The sequence below is a fragment of the Diabrotica undecimpunctata genome, chromosome 6 (assembly GCF_040954645.1).
Source record: "Diabrotica undecimpunctata isolate CICGRU chromosome 6, icDiaUnde3, whole genome shotgun sequence".
Classification (NCBI taxonomy): domain Eukaryota; kingdom Metazoa; phylum Arthropoda; class Insecta; order Coleoptera; family Chrysomelidae; genus Diabrotica; species Diabrotica undecimpunctata.
This window is the reverse complement of record NC_092808.1, coordinates 142,551,946-142,570,780: the sequence shown is the minus strand read 5'-3', so window position 1 is coordinate 142,570,780 and position 18,835 is coordinate 142,551,946. Positions and strand designations below refer to the sequence as shown.

The window sequence follows — 18,835 nt, the reverse complement described above, 5'->3', positions numbered from 1 at the left end:
AATAATGACCGGAAATTTTTTATGCTAAAAAAAATTGAATCAGTAAAAACTGCAAAATACTACTTTAACTTTATATAATATATTGTTATATTTTTATTATTAATCTAATTTATTGTTTTTATTTATTATCAAAGGTTCTACACTTACAACACTTACAAGTTTATTTAAAGTCTTTATTTGTACAATATAACTAATTTATTTACACTAATAATTATATAATTTATCTACATTTATTACAATACGTGCGTTATATTTTAAAAACTCGACGCGATGTTCAAAAACTAACTAACTGTTTACAACAAAATAAAATGCCTCTTTAAATATAAAATGCCGTTAGTTCCAAAATTGCCGCGATTCCCCATCGAAGAGCCGAGAAGGTCGCTCATACTGGTTTTTATTCGGTCTGCTTCTGGAAATCGCGGGTGACTCATCAGAATTCAGGTAAACGGGTCCTTTCTATATCGGAGGGGGACCCCTAGAAATTTCTGCCGGCAGGTATATTTATGATCTAGAAAAGACGAATGGGTTAATATGTTTACAGTATTATGCGTCATAATATTTATCATAACAATATGTAGGTAATAAAAAGCTATTTGGAATAAACTTACCATTCACAATACACTGACAAGAGTAATAATATAATGTATAACAGAAATAAATTTTAAAAAAATCGGGTGCCACGCACCCCTTGCACCCCAGCACGGCTCTGCCCTGATCGTATTTTCTTATAAATGAGGCTTACTGATTCAATTATAATAATAAACAGTAGCTTATTGACTTAGAATGCCACAAGAAAATAGCTTCAGAACAATATGAACTGGGAAGTTTCTCCTGTCATCATTTATAACACAGAGTAAGTTTCAAAAATTCAATATTTAGTTAATGAAATCGACATATTTTTTACTCACAGCTTGGTCTACTTAGTGTGATTGTTTCATTTTATTAACGGTATAAAATTTTTTCAGAAACCATTAAAACTTGTCTATGCAATAGTATTTATTTAATATGTAAATGCTATGTAATTTTATTTTATTTTTTGCAATTTAATAACTCGTGAACTTGTTTAGTTTTACTTTCATATAGGTACATATCTCATCAAATGTAGATTATTTTACTATATTGTAATTATAACTACAAAAATTGCAATATATTTTACAATAAAACTACAATATATTCTTTACATACATTTCTTGATTTCTTCTATAGGCTATAATGGCATTGGAAGAATCTCTGTAAAGTTTTACAATTTCTACCTCCTAAAAACGCCAAAATAATTAAAAACACAGATCGCAATACATTCTCATTAGAAATGACTCTATAATCCTTAGAGCTACTGAAGAATAAAATTGAATTATTATCAAAAAGTCAGACATATTTACCTCTCCTACTTGTTCCTTCCAAAAATTTAGTGTATTTAAAAAAAAGAGTATTTTTTTAATCAAAGATTTGAACTATCAAAGATAAATCTGTTGTATTAGTTTTACGTGACATTGTTTACCAGTAATATAAAGTATTATGCCTAATGCTGCGCTTAAACCCACACCTACTGTATCTGGATCTACTGGATCTGTAGTTAATCTATGGAAACTCCCTTTTCTTTAAATACATCCCTTATTTTTATTCTACCCAGGAAATTATCAGTGTCCACGTCGGTACTTTGGATCGTTGTTCCATTTTTTTCTTTTTTTAAACCACCATTTCCTACCCAGTTTCTTTTTAACCATATCAATTCCTTGAGTTCTTAATTACTTGCTCTTTTTTGTAATTTGTAAGTTGTGTCATATAGCAATGCGATCTAGTTAATCAATGCCAACTATAAAAATGTTTTTCTAAAAGTAAATAGTTTCCCACATTCTAAAATCATATAGTTACTTTTTACGTTAATGATTGTTGACGTAATTAAACTGGGGACGATTATTTGTTAATTAATTAAAAACGGAATGGTTTCATTAAATACCTGGTGTCTAAATTAAACCGAAAATATGATAATTAAAGTGATCATTCAGCTTTATAGGCATTGAAATTTATATCGCTACAATGCAATATGAATAACAAATTCATTCCTCTTCAATTGGGAACCTTTTGAAAATGTAACTATGATTCTCATTGTTTTTATCTCTATGCAAGATCGCCCTGTGCGAAGTTTCTATCTTGAATAATACCAATATTAATCTACTTTAAAAACATGTTCATTTAACTGTTTCCAACCATGTCTTCCTTGGTCTTCGTAATCTATTGCTTTTAGGAATAGTAGAATTTCTCACACCTAAGAAACAAGAGCATAAATTAGTGCAAAATGCAGCAACCTCTGAATATATTACCCGCTAAAGTGTTAGACATATTAGAACTCAGAACACAGAATGCCCCAAATACTATGCTATTAACACCTTTTATAAAGAAACGAGTACAAATAGCTTTGATGATTGCCATCCTTCGGAAAGGAGAAGCCAACAAACCGTTGGGTTTGTTGGCCAACTCTTCCAACTTCAGACTCCTGATTTTTTAACTTGTCCAAGCGACCGAACTTCTTATTGAATGCAGACGAGATTTATTTAGTTATCTCCAGGTCTTAGGCAGTCAAGTATATAAAACTGGAAAAATCCCACAGGAATGGTTGGTGTCCACCTTTGTAGCAATACCAAAAACAGTATATGCCAAAGATTGTTCAGACTATAGGACAATATCACTAATAAGCCATACCCTCAAAATATTTCTAAAGGTGATTCATGGAAGATTATATAGAAAACTAGAAGATGATATGGATGATACTCAGTTTGGGTTCCGCAAGGGACTGGGAACGAGAGAGGCATTGTTTGCTTTTAATGTCCTCTCTCAAAGATGCTTAGATATGAACCTAGATATTTATTCCTGTTTCATCGACTTCGAGAAGGCATTCGACAGGGTCCGACATGAAAAACTAATAGAAATACTGAGAAACAAAGATATAGACAGACGAGACTTACGAATCATTATCAATCTGTATTGGAATCAAAAGGCCAATATAAAGATAGAAGAACAAAAGTCCGAAAATATAGATATAAAGAGAGGAGTAAGACAGGGCTGTGTTCTGTCACCATTACTGTTTAACGTGTACAGTGAAGCCATATTCCAGGAAGCGATAGCGGATCTGGATGATGGAATCTCTGTAAACGGAAGAATAGTAAATAACATAAGATTCGCTGATGACACCGTTATAATGGCAGACACCCTGGAATCGCTACAAGAATTGGTAAATAGAATTAACGATTATTGCATTAGATACGGACTAAAAATAAATAAGAGAAAAACTAAATTCATGATTGTCTCAAAAACGCAACATGGAAATGAAAGATTAATGATAGAGCAAACCCAAATAGAAAAAGTAGAGACATATAAATATCTGGGAACCTGGGTTGATGACAAAAATGACCAAAGCAGAGAAATCAAAGTCCGAATTGAAACTGCAAGGCAAGCATTTGTGAAAATGAAGACAATGCTTACCAACAGAGACCTTCAGTTGCATCTCAGATTGAGGGCTCTAAGATGTTACATATTTTCTATCTTACTATACGGAATGGAAGCTTGGACATTGAAGAAACAACACATAAGGAAAATAGAAGCGTTCGAAATGTGGTGTTACAGAAGAATATTAAAAATTCAGTGGGTTCAAAGGATTACCAATGCTGAGGTACTACGACGTCTAAATAAGGAGTTAGAAATTATGAACAGCATAAAAAGAAGAAAACTAGAATATTTGGGTCACATAACCAGAGGAGAAAAATATGAGCTGCTGAGAATTATTATGCAAGGAAGGATCCAAGGAAGAAGAAGCATAGGAAGAAGACGCATCTCCTGGCTGAAAAACCTTAGAAAATGGTTTAACTGTAGTTCACTACAACTTTTCAGAGCAGCAGCTAACAAAGTGACCATAGCCGTTATGATATCCAACCTCCGATAGGAGATGGAACTTTAAGAAGAAGAAGGTCTTAGGCAACACAGTGGGCTAGAGAGACGTTTTCCGTAACACTAAATAGATCCTGCAAAACTTCTGTGGTCACGCCGAATCTAGCACTCTTTCTTTCTACGTAATTTGACATAAATTCATTAAAACTTTGTCTTCAGTCATCTTTGATCTCATGTTGTAGGGCTCCTGCTTCTTCTGTTTTATTTGAGCCAAAATAAGGTGCAAGACGATTTATGTGAAAAACTTTTGGTTTACCTTTTAGCAACTTCTTTCATTTGCATTTCATTTATTCTCTTTTTAATATCATTCCTGATCTTTCCATTGTCTTTGCAGTTTAGGAGACAAGCCTAGTCGACGTTGTGGATTATAAAGCCAGACAATATCACCTACTTCAAAGGTTTCATTCTTGCATCGAGAATCATATTGATCTTTCATTCTGTCACTGGTTAACTGGATATTCTTCTGGATGGAACATGTTCTTCGGAAGATCTGCAGCCAAACTTTACGTCGCAGAGCAAACGAATTTAATGACCCAACATCAGGCAGTTTGGAGTCTGACATGTGTATAAATGAATATACTGGCCCCAATTTTCTGATGGGTGTCCTGGTCAAAACCGCAACAATACAATGGTAAGATTTTTGATGACACTGGCAAGTACCAAACGATTTAAAAAAAATATGTCAATATTTCCCTATCCGCGGACACTCGTTTTTACCTTGTGATCGTGATTTCGAGACAGTTAAGAGACTAATAAAGAGATCTGATCGTGTTTACCTGCCTGACGAATATTAGAACATGATTTTAAGTTGCAGAAAAGTAAGTCCATTTAATATAACCTCTATTAGACACAACGATATTCTTGACTTCAATAACTGGTGACCCAATTTTTATAAAAAGACGTGCAAATCTCTTGAACGCAAAATTAATTTCACTGTGTCCCAATTTAGACAGTTCACATATTGCAGCGAAGCACCAGCTTATGTTACTACATCCCAGTATATAGAAGGCCTTATATCCCCTACATTTAAGTTGGTAATGCCAAATGTTAATCCTCAACTTCCTACCGACAAAGCATATACAGAACCTGTCCCAATCAATGAAGCAAAGAGAGCAGACATTAAGAAAATTGTCCAATATATGTCTGGAGAGGATTTAGGTTTTTATTACCATATTACCTCTTGGAAAGTCGTTAAGAAAAATGAGGATAACTTTATTTGACGATCAGTCTCATTGTTAATAAATATTTGTAAACAAAACTAATAAAGTAGTTTAAGAGATGTGTTTTTTTGTAATTGAGTGAAAGAGCAGTATATGTACACGATACATTTTTGCAAATATCTTTTTTCTGGACTTTGTTTTAATAAATTTTATTTGGCTATTTAATAAATAAGGACAAAAGCTACAACTTTACAATGTATGAAAATATAAAAAAACCGCTAGTTTTTTGTTTAATGGTTTTTTTTTATTTTCTTAGAATGACAGTTTTGGAGATGTACTATTCTTTCACTCACCGATTCAATTTAAGATAAAGGTCACCACATTCCGTATAAATCATTCTAAAACTATTATACAAAACATAAGATTTGTTGATCAGATTAAACGAACTCACTGGGTATGATTTTTTTGCTTATTTAGTTGTAATACTCCAATTAAAAATAAAAAGAGAGGAACTGTAATGTTGACTATATCATTTTTCTTTTAGTATTATTCTCAAAAATGTTGAATTTAGCTAATAAGTTTTTCGGTGTTATAATTTCTAAGGTAATCCCTTGATTATAAGGGTTTTATTCTTATTATTTTTATTATTTATAATATAATGGAAAGTGCTTAAATAATTTTAATTTTCAAAATATTTTTAACTTCATTTTTTACGATAAATGGGATGGCTAAGGGGACAGGAAGCGACTGGTGTGTTGTGTGACAGAAAGATTCCAATGAAACTGAAGGAAAAATTCTATAAACTGCCATAAGACCAGTTATGATTTACTGAACTGAATATTTGGCATATTAACATTAATCATCCAATACAAAGAATTGCTGCATCGCAAGTTCCTGGGAGGAGCAGGGGAGAAGATCAAAGAAGACTTGGGGGAGACGCTTAGGCAGGGCATGTGGGAGAAGTATTTTCTTTGAGTAAATAAATACATAAAATTCTTGATTTTTTTAGCATTAGCATTTAGCATTAATGCTAAAAAATGTTTTACCCAATCTGTTAAGAACTGTTATTGTAGCTCCTTCTTAACTTTATTTAAAGTTTCAGGTTCAATATCAGTTATTTCTTTTCTTATTCTTTCGCTACTAGCATCGATGCTAGTTGGCTGAGTTGCACATGCTTTAAGCTCTGGTAGGGAAAATCTGGTGATCTAGTGGGCCACTAAATAGTTCCTCTTCGTGCAATCCATCTATTGGGAAATATTTCATTTAATTAATCACTTGCAATTTTAGCCTAATGGGGTGTTATCCTATCCTATTGAAATATATTGCAAATATTCCATCCAAATATTTTTATTTGGTAATTTGGTAAACTTCGATTGCTGAATTTTAATATAAGTTTAGACTTTAGGGTAAAATATTGCATGCCAACTATTATATAACCAAAAATGTTGACCCAAAAAATGGTACCCAAATCCTAACAACGTTTGGTCGTTTTGATAAATGGTCCAAATGTTCCAATAAATTTACTTATTTTTAAATTATTGTTTTGTTCTGATTGCCATGATGTTTGTCTTGATGTATAAAATAACCACTCCATTATCAGATTATTTACAAACAAAAAATCGTATTAGAGTATCCATAAGCATGGCACATGGTGTCTAGTTCACAACATAAATGAAAAGATATTAGAAATAATTTTCCAAAAGTACTGGATGCTACACAAAACTTTGTTGAAGCAATAATAGAAATACTTTACAAAAAAATTATCGAAATACCTTTTTTAGAATCACATTAAATTTTCATCGAAAACGCACTCCCATGCAGGAGATGAATAAGTCATAAAAAATGTCAGGAGAAAACCCTAATAATGAGACTGAATATAATGCTTAAAATTCTCTCAGAATCAAAACTTTTAATGTCATCCTTAATCAGATGAACACTAGCATGACAACTATACTGGCGTATTATTTAAAGTTATCACGATCAACATGGATTTCGAAATACATTTTCTACTTCCACAACCATAAAGAGTTTCTATGAGGAAGTTTTTCGAAATCCCTGAATATATATATATATATATATATATATATATATATATATATATATATATATATATATATATATATATTCAGGGATTCTACAGTATTCACTGACTTCCCTCGCTCAACCGTTTCCATCTCTCTCTGTTGTCCCATTCTCCATCGTTTAAGCTCCTCTTACTCATGGCGTCGCCTACTTCGTTCCTCCAGGATCTTCGGGGTCGTCCTCTTTTCCTCCTTCCTATGGGTTTCCATTCGATTATTCTCTTTATCCATCTGCTGTCGCTAGTTCTTCTTACATGTCCATACAACTTTAGTTTTTTTTTGTTATATATGTATATGTTAGTATGTCTGTTTCTACTGATGTTTTTTGCTTTATTTCGTCATTACTTCTCCTATCCATTCTTGTTACTCTGCAGCATCTTCGCAGGCATTCCATCTCTGTTGCTACTATCTTACTGCTGTTTTTCTTGTTTATAATCCAATTTTCAGCCCCATATGTCATAATACTTCGCACTAATGTTTTATAAATCCGTGTTTTTGTCTTCATATTTAGGTGTCTATCCCACCATACTGAGTTAAGTTGTCGGATTGCTGTTCTTGTTTGTCACAATCTTTGCTTCATTTCTTCCTCTATTGTTGCCTTTTTCGTTGATTATAAACCCCAAGTATTTGAATTTATCCTTTCCTTTGATTGTTACGTTGTCGTAAATCTGTAGATTTTCTATGTCTTCTTCACTTGTAGATAAGTACTCTGTTTTCGCGAGGTTACTATCTAGGTCAGCCTTGGTATATTCTTCTTGTAGTTTCTTCATCATGTAATTGAGGTCTTCTTGGTCTTGTGCAATCACTACTTGATCATCTGCAAAGCTTAACGTATATAGGTATTTGTTTCTCCCATGCCTTCGCAGTTTCTTTTCCATGTAGTCCAGGCTTTCTATAAGTATATTTTGAATAGGGTTGAAGATGTGGAACAACCCTGCAGGAGTTTTTTTGTTGTGGTAAAGTCTCCTATGATTCTTGTTCCCATTTTAATGGACACTTTATTTTTTTTATACAGAGCTTTTGTAGCTTCTATAAGTTTTGTCTGTATTTCTAATTTGTACATTGCCTCCCATAGTTCTGACGTTGGTACAGAGTCATACGCCTTTTCCATTACGCCTATTTTTTGCTTTTTGCTTTTCCAACAGTTGTTCCAGTGTGTATATGCATAGTCTTCCTGCCGTGAAGCCTGCCTGGTCCTCCCCGAGTTTGCCTTTTATCGCTTGCTCTATCTTTTCTCGCAGCATCTTCCCATATAATCTTCCTATTGATGATATTAAGCTCAGGTGAGATGCCTCCAAGTCCCGTTGCTTTTTTATTTTTGATTGCTTTTATGGCCGTTCTCATTTCGCTATCCGTTATTTCTATTTCATGTTGTGGGAATCTACTTTGTCTTCGCCTGTTTTCTTTTCCAATGAATTGTGATCTTTGTTCTGTTAATAGTTCCTTGTAATAGTCCTTCCATTGTTTGTCCTGTATATTTCCCAATTCAATTTTTTCTTTTGAGTTCTGTTTCAATCCTCTCAGTACTTTTAATGGCTCCGAAGTTCTTGTACCTCTTATGTATGTTTGAATATTTAAGCAGGTTCTTTCCCATTCTTCATTCTTTTGTTGTGTTATTTGTTTTTTCACTTCTCTATCTTTTTCTCTATATTCTTTATAAACTTCATCGTTGTTTGTAGTTGTTGGTTCATTTATTTCATAATAGTGCTGTGCATTTGTTATATGTTCTTTCTCTCCAAGGGCTTCGAATGCTGCTTGTTTTATACTCGCTTTTATATGCTCGTATATTTCTTCGATGTTGCCGTATCTGAATTCTATTAATTTTTGGTCTGGACGTTGTTTGTATAGTTCTCTTATTGATTGTTCTTGAAGTAGTTTTATATTGTATTGTTTTTCTCTTATAGTGTTCAACGGTTCTTCTGTAGAGGGGGTCTTGTTATGTTTCCAATTAATGCCCATTTTTGCTGTCAGTAGTTTATGGTCAGTTTCACATTCTGCTGCTCTTCTGACTCTCACATGTTTTATCATTATTGTGGTATCTTGTTTGACTATTACGTAGTCTATTATCGATTTCAGCTTTCGTGTTTCTTGCGTCCATGTATATTTATGAATATTTTTATATCTGAAGAATCCGTTGGTGATTTTTAGGTTGTTTATTTCGCATAATTCAATCACACGTTCTCCGTTATCGTTTTGTTCATCCTCTCCAAATCTCCCCACTACTTTATCGTTTTCTTTCCTTCCGGTTCTGCCGTTAAGGTCTCCTGTTATAATTATCTCCACGTTCTTCTTGATCAGCTCTATTTGGTGTTGAAGTTGCTCCGTGAAATTTTCTTTTTCTACTCTCGGGGAATCGTCTGTTGGTGCATATACTCCGAGTCTCACTGTCTCTTTACCGTATATATCTATATGCATTTTAATTATCCTCTCGTTGATTGGCAATCGCAATGAATCAATCTCAATTGAAAATAATGAAAATATGACTGCCATTTTTTGTTACCTCAGTCATGCTTTTGATTGTGTGCAACACGATGTAATCCTCGATAGATTGTACAAATGGTCCGATTGTTAATAAGAATGGAGTACAACAGGGATCCATATTGGGCCCGATATTATTTATTTTATATATTAATGAACTACCATATGTAATGTTCGATGCATTTGTATCAGTTTATGGCTCAACAATGCTATATCGCGATAATGACATAGATTGTTTACAAGATAAAATAACAAATTCACTGAAGACCTTCTCTGATTGGTCCAGTAATCAGCCGCTACTGTTCAATGTTCACAAAACTAAATTTGCATCATTTGCATCCCGTGAAATTTCTACTAAACCTGATCTAAGTATTGCTATCAATAGTGAGAGTATACTGAATTGTAGTAATGTGAAGTTTTTGAGATCATTTATCTTTTAAGACTCATTGTTGAAATGTGTGTGAAAAATTCAACCTTCAAAGTGTTATCAGTTGAGAAATTTGAGTAGAATACTTAGTCAGCACCATCTTCGTCTTTTTTATATTGCTGAAATACAGTCGACAACGAGTCATGGTATAACTTGCTGGGGTGGCTCTCCTAGTATAAAGGACGTTTTCAAGGTCCAAAATCGTATTGTAAGATGTATTGCAAGTGTTATGGTTGTTCTTGTAAAGGTCATTTAAGAATTTAAATATATTAAAAGTGTATGGAATTTACAGTTTTGAATTATTGATACTAATTCATAAGAATCAAAGAACTTTTTTATGTAACAGTGATATTCATTCATTGATTAATATTATTTGAATTATTTTATTACGTTGTTCTGACTATATTATCCGCTTTGTGTGTATTGTAATGTTAAAAATATTTTAATGTATTGTTTCATTTTTTGTAATGTTTCATATTTTTAGTTTGTACTTTGACATGCTATAAACCTTGTGTATAAGTTTATAGTCAAATAAACTATCTATTTATCCATCTATCTAATTTAGAAATGTCTAAAAAAATTCAAAAATAAACATTTAAACCATTTTTTTAGTTGATATAGTTATATTTTATTGATTAAGTGAATGTGAATAATTGTTTACTTTAATGTAAAATTATTATTTGCTATGAGCACGTGTGCTCATTGTCTAGGAACTTTTAGCCCAGTCGAGGTCAAAATTTATCGAACATAGCAAAAAATAAATTACTAAATTCACTAAAAAGTTGGGACTAGGATTTTTGAACCAAATATACTAACTGATATAATTTACATATAGACTTTGTAACGCTTGAAAACCCTTTAATTTTTTAAATTTAATTTAATTCAGAAAGCAGTAACTTTTATGCGCCCCTGTATAAGATTTTAATCTACGCATATCGAATCTCCGAAGTCACATTTTATTGTTTATTTTTAAATTAAGTAAAGTATATCCCTTATAATTTTATAAGTGGTGGTTGTATAATTTCAGTAACACTTCTGGTTGTTTTAAAACCTCTTTTCTTGATTGGTAAAGAGATCACAAGATAAAGATCTCACATAATTTTAGTAGAAAGCCAGTCTAGGAAAATCGCGGCGTCATTTCATATCAGGTAGCAGTAAAAGTATCTAGTGTTGTGTTTCTTCTAGGAGGTTTTTTTATTTTTCTTTTAGTGATATCGTATCAATTTTTGATACGATATCACTAAAATGATGTTCGTGTGATGAAATAAAACGATGTTCGTGTTGACAACTTCACATACCTTGGGTCGCTATTGACTGCTACCAATAAAACAAGAGAAGAAATCAAAAGACGAATAAATCTTACAAATAGGGCATACTATGGACTCCAAAAGCATTTCCACTCAAGAAACATTCAAAGAAGAACTAAAATTATTATATACAAAACATTGCTGAGGCCGGTCCTCACATATGGAGCAGAAACATGGACTCTAACGCAGAAAGATGAAAGACTTTTGGGAATATTTGAGCGTAAAATACTCAGCAAAATATTTGGAGCTATAAACGACCAAGGACAGTGACGCAGAAGATATAATTTTGAATTTTATCAGCTCTTTGATGAGCCAGATTTCATAACGTTCATTAAAACACAGCGACTTAGATGGGCTGGACACATAATACGAATGCCAGAAAATACGATTGCTAAAAAGCTAACCACAGGAACACCTGTAGGAAGAAGAAGCAAAGGCCGACCGCGAATTCGGTGGTTAGATGGAGTTGAAACCGACTTACGGATATTAAAAATCAGAAGATGGCAACATGTTGCCAGAAACCGAACAGAATGGAGACGAATCTTAGAGCAGGCCAAGATCCACAGAGGATTGTCGAGCCAAAGATGATGATGTATCAATTTTTAGTGTAAAAGAAACACTAACGTCTCTTTTTCTGTGTTTGGTTACAGAAGGAAAAAATACTCATCTCTAATAATATGATTACTTGGTTTCTCATCGCTAAGATTCACGTCATGTCAGTTACGTAGCCTTAGGTGCACGTAAGATATTTGATGCAAATACATTAAATGCATTTCTGAGTTCTTTTTCCGATGTACCCTCTAGATAACTAACTTGAGTTTACAATATAATCTGTTTACTATCCCAGTATCATTAAGAAAAGGATTTCAAAGACAAATGATTTTTTTTTATAATTTTAACCTTGCATCATTCTTACGACTTCAACATATAATAAATAATTATAAAATTTTAATCCTTTCTTAAGTACTTTTTAGAAGTATGTGAAAATTATTCTTTACTGCTAGCATCTAAAGAGGAATTGGATAAAACTTAATTTATATATTATACCTTGGTAAAATTAGGTCAGAAATTAATGCTGCAATAAACGTATCAACTAAATATAGTTTGGTCGAAATACGTATAAGCAGCTGTCGCTGCCCTGTATCAAAACAAAAATCTAATACCGTCCTTATGTTTTATTACTTTACTTCGGTTGGAGTACCAGAAACTGAATTCACTACGAATTTTGACCGTGATGAACGGCATGTGGAATGCAACTTTAGATTTCCTTGCCGATTCATCAAGCTGTTTGCTTCGCAAGTTTTAGGAAGCGCAGTGGTAAAAAATTTGAATTCGGTTTCGCCAGGTAGAAATCGTTTCATTTCTCTTTTTGTTCAATATACTTAGTTTGTTTATTTTACATTTGGTTGAAAATACAATCGTCATATTTTTTAAAATTTGTTATGCAGAATGTCTTAAAATTTATATGCACGAATTCTATGTAGCAGGGCTAGCACCATTTTGAAAAATTTAGTATCATACTTTGTTCTTGTCAGTATAAAAATCAAAGTACAGCTTACAAGTTTATCATAAAATTTAATTTTCAGGTTTTAGGAGAACAGAAACCGATAGAACTGAGTAAACAATTTTTATTTCATTTTGTGGCAGCTGTACATCATTTATATGTTGCATGGTATAGTTGTACTCAATTGGATTTTAAAGATGTGACTGAGCCAAAGATATTAATAATAGCTAACTATGCTCCTGCTTATTTCACAACTTGGAATTTCGTAAGTATTGAAAAATCCTTACCCAGAAGATCAACTAAGTTCAAAGAAGATCTATCTACAAAGTAAAAATTTTCTTCTAAAGAGAATATATATTTTATGATTCAATAAATAAACTGTTTTTTATCTTTTCAGACGATCCAATTATGCTATTTCACCTTGTCAGCATGGTGTGACTTACAAGATGCATTACGAACAAAACACGAACGACTGAGTGACATCTTAAAAATAAAAAGTTACATTTATACGATATTCGTCTTCTCATCTGGAATACTTGTTACCTCTTTGTTTTGGGGACTATATCATATAGACAACGAGTATATCTATCCCCAGGTCTGCCAAAATTTTTTCCCCTCAATACTGAACCACTCATTCCACACAGTGATATTTGTATTTGTGGTAATAGAAGCCATTTATGTAGACCATCCATGGTATGATTTAAAGTTATCAGTTGTCGTTTACACCATATGAATCGTCTAATTTCAAAACCGGCCATCTCCAAAATTTCAGTTATAAGTTATTATAATCACATTTTATTCAAAACATTACCTATACCGTATTATAAAATCATTTCCTAACAAAAACGGCCAGATCTATGTCAAATTAAGCTACAATAATTGTCCTTAATTTCAAAATCGGCCATCTCCAATGCTGCCTTGGGTTCAAACCCGGCCATCTCCAACCGACCAATAGGAAATCCGCAATTGGACAGGTCCCGGCGTATTTTGTGTCAGTTAGCTTTAAACTCTCTGCTCTGCTGTTCCTTATAAACGATTTATGTGTAAACAAGTTTGTTTTTGTCATTTTTTTAAAGTTGTTATTAAATGTTGTTAATTGTGATTTATTGTGAATACTAAGCAATAGGATGGATGACAGTATAGGAAGCACAATCTCCACCGTTTCTTCGACATTGGCAAGAAAAAAAGGAAAACATTCTGATGAATGGAAAAATGAGAAACTAAAAACATTAAGGTAATCTTATTCACAATGTTGTTAAAAATACCTTTTTCAATGTAGTTAAATACATTTTTTGAACATGCATTTAATTACAATACAAAATACTTTAGCAAGGTATTTAAAAGTAATTAAATACTATCCCAATTTACAATTTTATCCCAGTAGTTTTAATGTTCACAATGCTTTTTTTATATTAAACTAAATTTAATCATCAGAACTTCTCCTACAATATCGGTTGTATAAAATATTGTAATAATACCTAATAAATAAAAGGATGATTATCATAATAATAATCAATCTGCAAAAACTAACAAAAATTAAATAACCATTATCTTAATACTACACAATGGTTATTTAATTTTGGGAAAAACCCATTGGTCTAATGGTACCTTTTACCTACCTACCTACCTACCTTTATTTACCTGCTATAACTGCCAGCTCTACATAGAAATGAAAACAGTGAAAGTATTGGAAATTTTAAAGTCATGAAAAAAATGTATTTCAAAATTTCAATTATTGTGTATTTAAATTTTGGAAAAAAAAGTAATTGAAATACTTTTAAAAATATAAGAAATTAAAAGTATAATCACGTAATTAAATACATCTAAAGTAATTGAAATACATTTTAATTTTAATTAATAAGTTTGACCTTAGTTTACTCTTGTTGCAGGTATTCGAGTAAAGAACTTCCTGAATATCCAAAGTGTAAACACAATACGAAAACCTATCAGTGTAGATCATTAAAAATGCAAGACATTTTGACGTTCCATGAAAATTTCTACCGTTTCAAGGACAAAATTCAGCAAGATAATTTTATATTAAACCATACTAGTCTAGAGAAACCTAAACGACATCGCCCGAAAACATCTTCCCGTTCAGAAAAGTCTTACACATTTAAATATTTTGTTCGAAGAGTAGATGGTATAAAAGTACCAGTATGTAGAACAGCATATTTAAATAAACTGGTTCTTAAAAAGCATCGTGTCCAAGGGGTAATGAAGCGTTCTTTTAAATGCGGTGGTAGTGGAGCAAAAGAAACAAGGGGAGGCGATCGAAAAAGTTCGAAAAATATTTCCAAAAAAATGGCAGTTATGAAATTTATCGAATCTTTCACAACCCAAGAACCGCATTACTGTCGCTCAAAAACGTCTGTTAGGCTATATTTACCGTCTGAGCTCAACATCAAGTCCATGTGGAAAATGTACAACAAAGGTGTTGAATTACATCTTAAAGTGAAGCAATCATTTTTCCGCAATATTTTTAACAAACAGTATAACTTGGGATTTGGAACTCCCAGAGTAGACGTCTGCTCCAAATGCTTAGAAATTGGAGAAAAAATTAAAACGGAAAAGGAACCAACTGAACAACAAAATTTAATTACACAACATAGGGTGCACAAGTTAAAGGCTAAGGCATTTTTTCATATGCTGTAGGAGAAAAGAGATGGGTTGCTCACTATATCTTTTGATTGTCAAAAGAATATGAGTCTACCAAAGGTGCCAGACCAAAGAGCCTACTTCAGTCGTCAGTGGAACTTCTACAACTTTACTATTGTAGTAGGCAGCTCACATGATGCTTTAACTAAAAGCAATGTTCATATTTATTATTGGAACGAAACAGATAGGCCCAAAAGTTCCAACGAAATTGCTAGTGCAGTTTTCCACAGATTATGCCAAACAGATTTAAAAAATATTGACACCGTCCGTTTATTCGCCGATGGCTGTGGTGGACAAAATAAAAACACCACTTTGATGGGGATGTTATCAAAATGGCTTGTATCGTTCGCCCCAGAAAATGTTAAAACAGTTCAGGTTATCTTTCCCATTGTAGGTCATTCGTTTATACCACCCGATAGAGTATTCCCTCAAATAGATAAAAAATTAAGAAAAATTGAAATTATAATAAAACCTGAAGAATATGTAAATATTCTTAAAGACCATGGAACTGTTTGGAATATAAATAATTTGGAAATAAATGATTGGAAGAGTGCCACACTGGAAATTATAAAGCCTCCAGGACAGTGGCACTTTAAATTCAACCCTTCAAAAAGGTTTATTTTACAGAAGACCACAAAACGTAATAATATCACTATTCGGGGTGAGGAGGCTTATCGTGTCGATCTAGGAAGTGACAAATTAGTAGTCAAAAAAGGAAAAACTGTCAATAATTTAGTTCCTCCTCTTTTAACAACTGGTATGGCTCCAAATGCCAAGAAAATCAAGGACGTTTCGGCACTTTTGGAAGCGCACTATGAAGCAAACTGGCGAGAGTTGGAAAATTTAAAGTTCTATGCTACTGTTGAACAATCTACAGGTGAAGCTCCTACAGATGACTTGGTGTGTGAGGAAATAGAAGAAAGAGATATTTATGTCTAATTTAACTGTCTCTTAGTTTTAAACTTTTGTTTGAGTTCCATGTATTTGTATTTTTTGGTGTTTTAAAATAAACTTTAAGAACGTATGCGTTATACTTGTTTAATAATTAGTTAATAAAAATGAAAGAATGGCTGGCTTATCAATATAGGCCAAACATCGGCAGGTAATTTCAAAACCGGCCATATCCATATAGGTTATTTTCAAAACCGGCCAACTCTCTAGCTTAGTTTCAAAACCGGCCATCTCCAACTTTTTTATTAATTTTTACGCATGTGTATACGAAACTCATTATTTTATGATAGTGAAATGCCTTTGTATTATCATCATAAACACAAAATAATATTAACACAAATTTTTTACTCATTAGTTTTTTGACAGCAGTTTTTTGCATTTTTCTCAAAACTTACTTGAGTGGAGATGGCCGGTTTTGAAATTAGACGATTCATATATTTTATTGCCTACCATGTGGTGTAAGTACATATTAATTTTGAATAAGATAAAATTTAGAGTAAAATATATTACATTATTATTTAAAATACAATAAAGGGGAACTCTTTCGTTATTATAAACGATATGTTCTATTTATAATAAAAAAATTAATTAAATAATGAACTATATGTAACATTCTTGTGAAGAATTCAGTGTTTAGCCTTATGCTAAGCCTGGTTAAAATTGCACTCACTTGAACCATACACACAAAATAAAGGCAAAGCAATGGCTCTAAATTAAACTTTACAACTTTACTTAACATATAGAATCGTGTAGTGTATACACCAATTAATTTTCTGGAACATTAAAAACTATAACATCAAACTTAATCAAAAAATAAACATTTACACGACTTAAACGCTCATTAATAATAGTAAAGATATCCGACATTAGCCATAGATCGAACTTACTTTACTTTTTCGCGTCCGGATTTTTAAAATTTTCGACGGGTACTGGGGCAGTTCTGGTACGCCTTTGAGTTGCCTCTCTGGTTCTCATTCGGTTCAGTGTTTTCCGTACTGGCGTTGATTGAAATATTGCATAATATATATATATATATATATATATATATATATATATATATATATATATATATATATATATATATATATATTTATTTATATATATATATATATATATATATATATATATATATATTTATATATATATATATATATATATATATATATATATATATATATATTTATATATATATATATATATATATATTTATATATATATTATTTATATATATATTTATATATATATACATATATATATATATATATATATATATATATATATATATATATATATATATATAAAGTAGTCCAAAATTTTTTGACTAGTTTGGAAAAAATATATCTAAATACTTTTTTCTTTTTGGGTGTGGTAGTCAATAAAAACAGAGCTTTGCTAAGGCGTACTATTTATTCTGAATCCAAGCTTTCGGTGGTTTTTTGCCACCTTTATCAAGGTCTACAAAGAAAATTACTATGTTGTAACAGTTTGAATGGTGCCAAAAAAAGGTTATAAAAAACTATAAAAAACTTACCCGAATGTAAGATTCGTGGCAGAAACAACAACGTTAAATAACATGATATACTGAAGTTGCAATTAAACTTTAAAAATTACTGTTACCATATGTACCATCTCTAAGAAAGTTCTCTTAGCCAGAGAGAAAAATAAAAAAAAAATAAATAAATTTAAGAGAACTTTCTTAGAGATGGTACATATCAGCAAGAGTGATAATAACAATCTTAATAAGAGATCTGAGATCCAGAATCTTAGCAAAATTTACAATTTTATATTGACTTTTGACTGAGCTATTTTGCATCTCAGAGTTTTCTTTGTTCTTTTCTTTTTTTAAAAAATTTCAGTATTAATTGAATACTTGTGATCAAACTTCAGTTACTAATTTAGTTTTGTTTTGTTTGAGTTATTATTTTTTCTAAACCTATTTACTAAATACTATTTTCTTTCGATTGCTTATGTCATAAATAACATTTTTAACTTCCCGCTTATTTTTAAGTTGGTAATACAGTTGGTAGTACTCAAAATTCATAAACAGTATTTTGTGAGACGTTAATTTCAAATTTGTTTTTTGTATTTTCTCCTAACTATTTAAACAATAATTGTCCACCCACGTTCTCTTTCTGCTCGTGAAATGTGACTGAAATCAAGCCTGCAGCGACGACTGTTTTAACATGTCGTCCTTCATTTTGTTTTTAACTTTTAACGTATTAATAATTTTAAAGTGTTTTTTTTTAACAGTAATTTTTAAAGTTTAATTGCAACTTCAGTATATCATGTTATTTAACGTTGTTGTTTCTGCCACGAATCTTACATTCGGG

The 18,835-nt window shown here is 31.7% G+C and overlaps 1 long non-coding RNA gene across 1 annotated transcript; it reads left to right on the top strand.

Annotated features, from left to right (window-relative positions):
- The first annotated feature begins 5,634 nt into the window (after positions 1–5,634).
- Positions 5,635–13,624, top strand: LOC140442884 (uncharacterized). Its single transcript, XR_011951167.1, has 3 exons — positions 5,635–5,705; positions 12,982–13,164; positions 13,297–13,624. It is a non-coding gene; the product is annotated as an uncharacterized lncRNA (long non-coding RNA).
- The last annotated feature ends 5,211 nt before the right edge of the window (positions 13,625–18,835 follow it).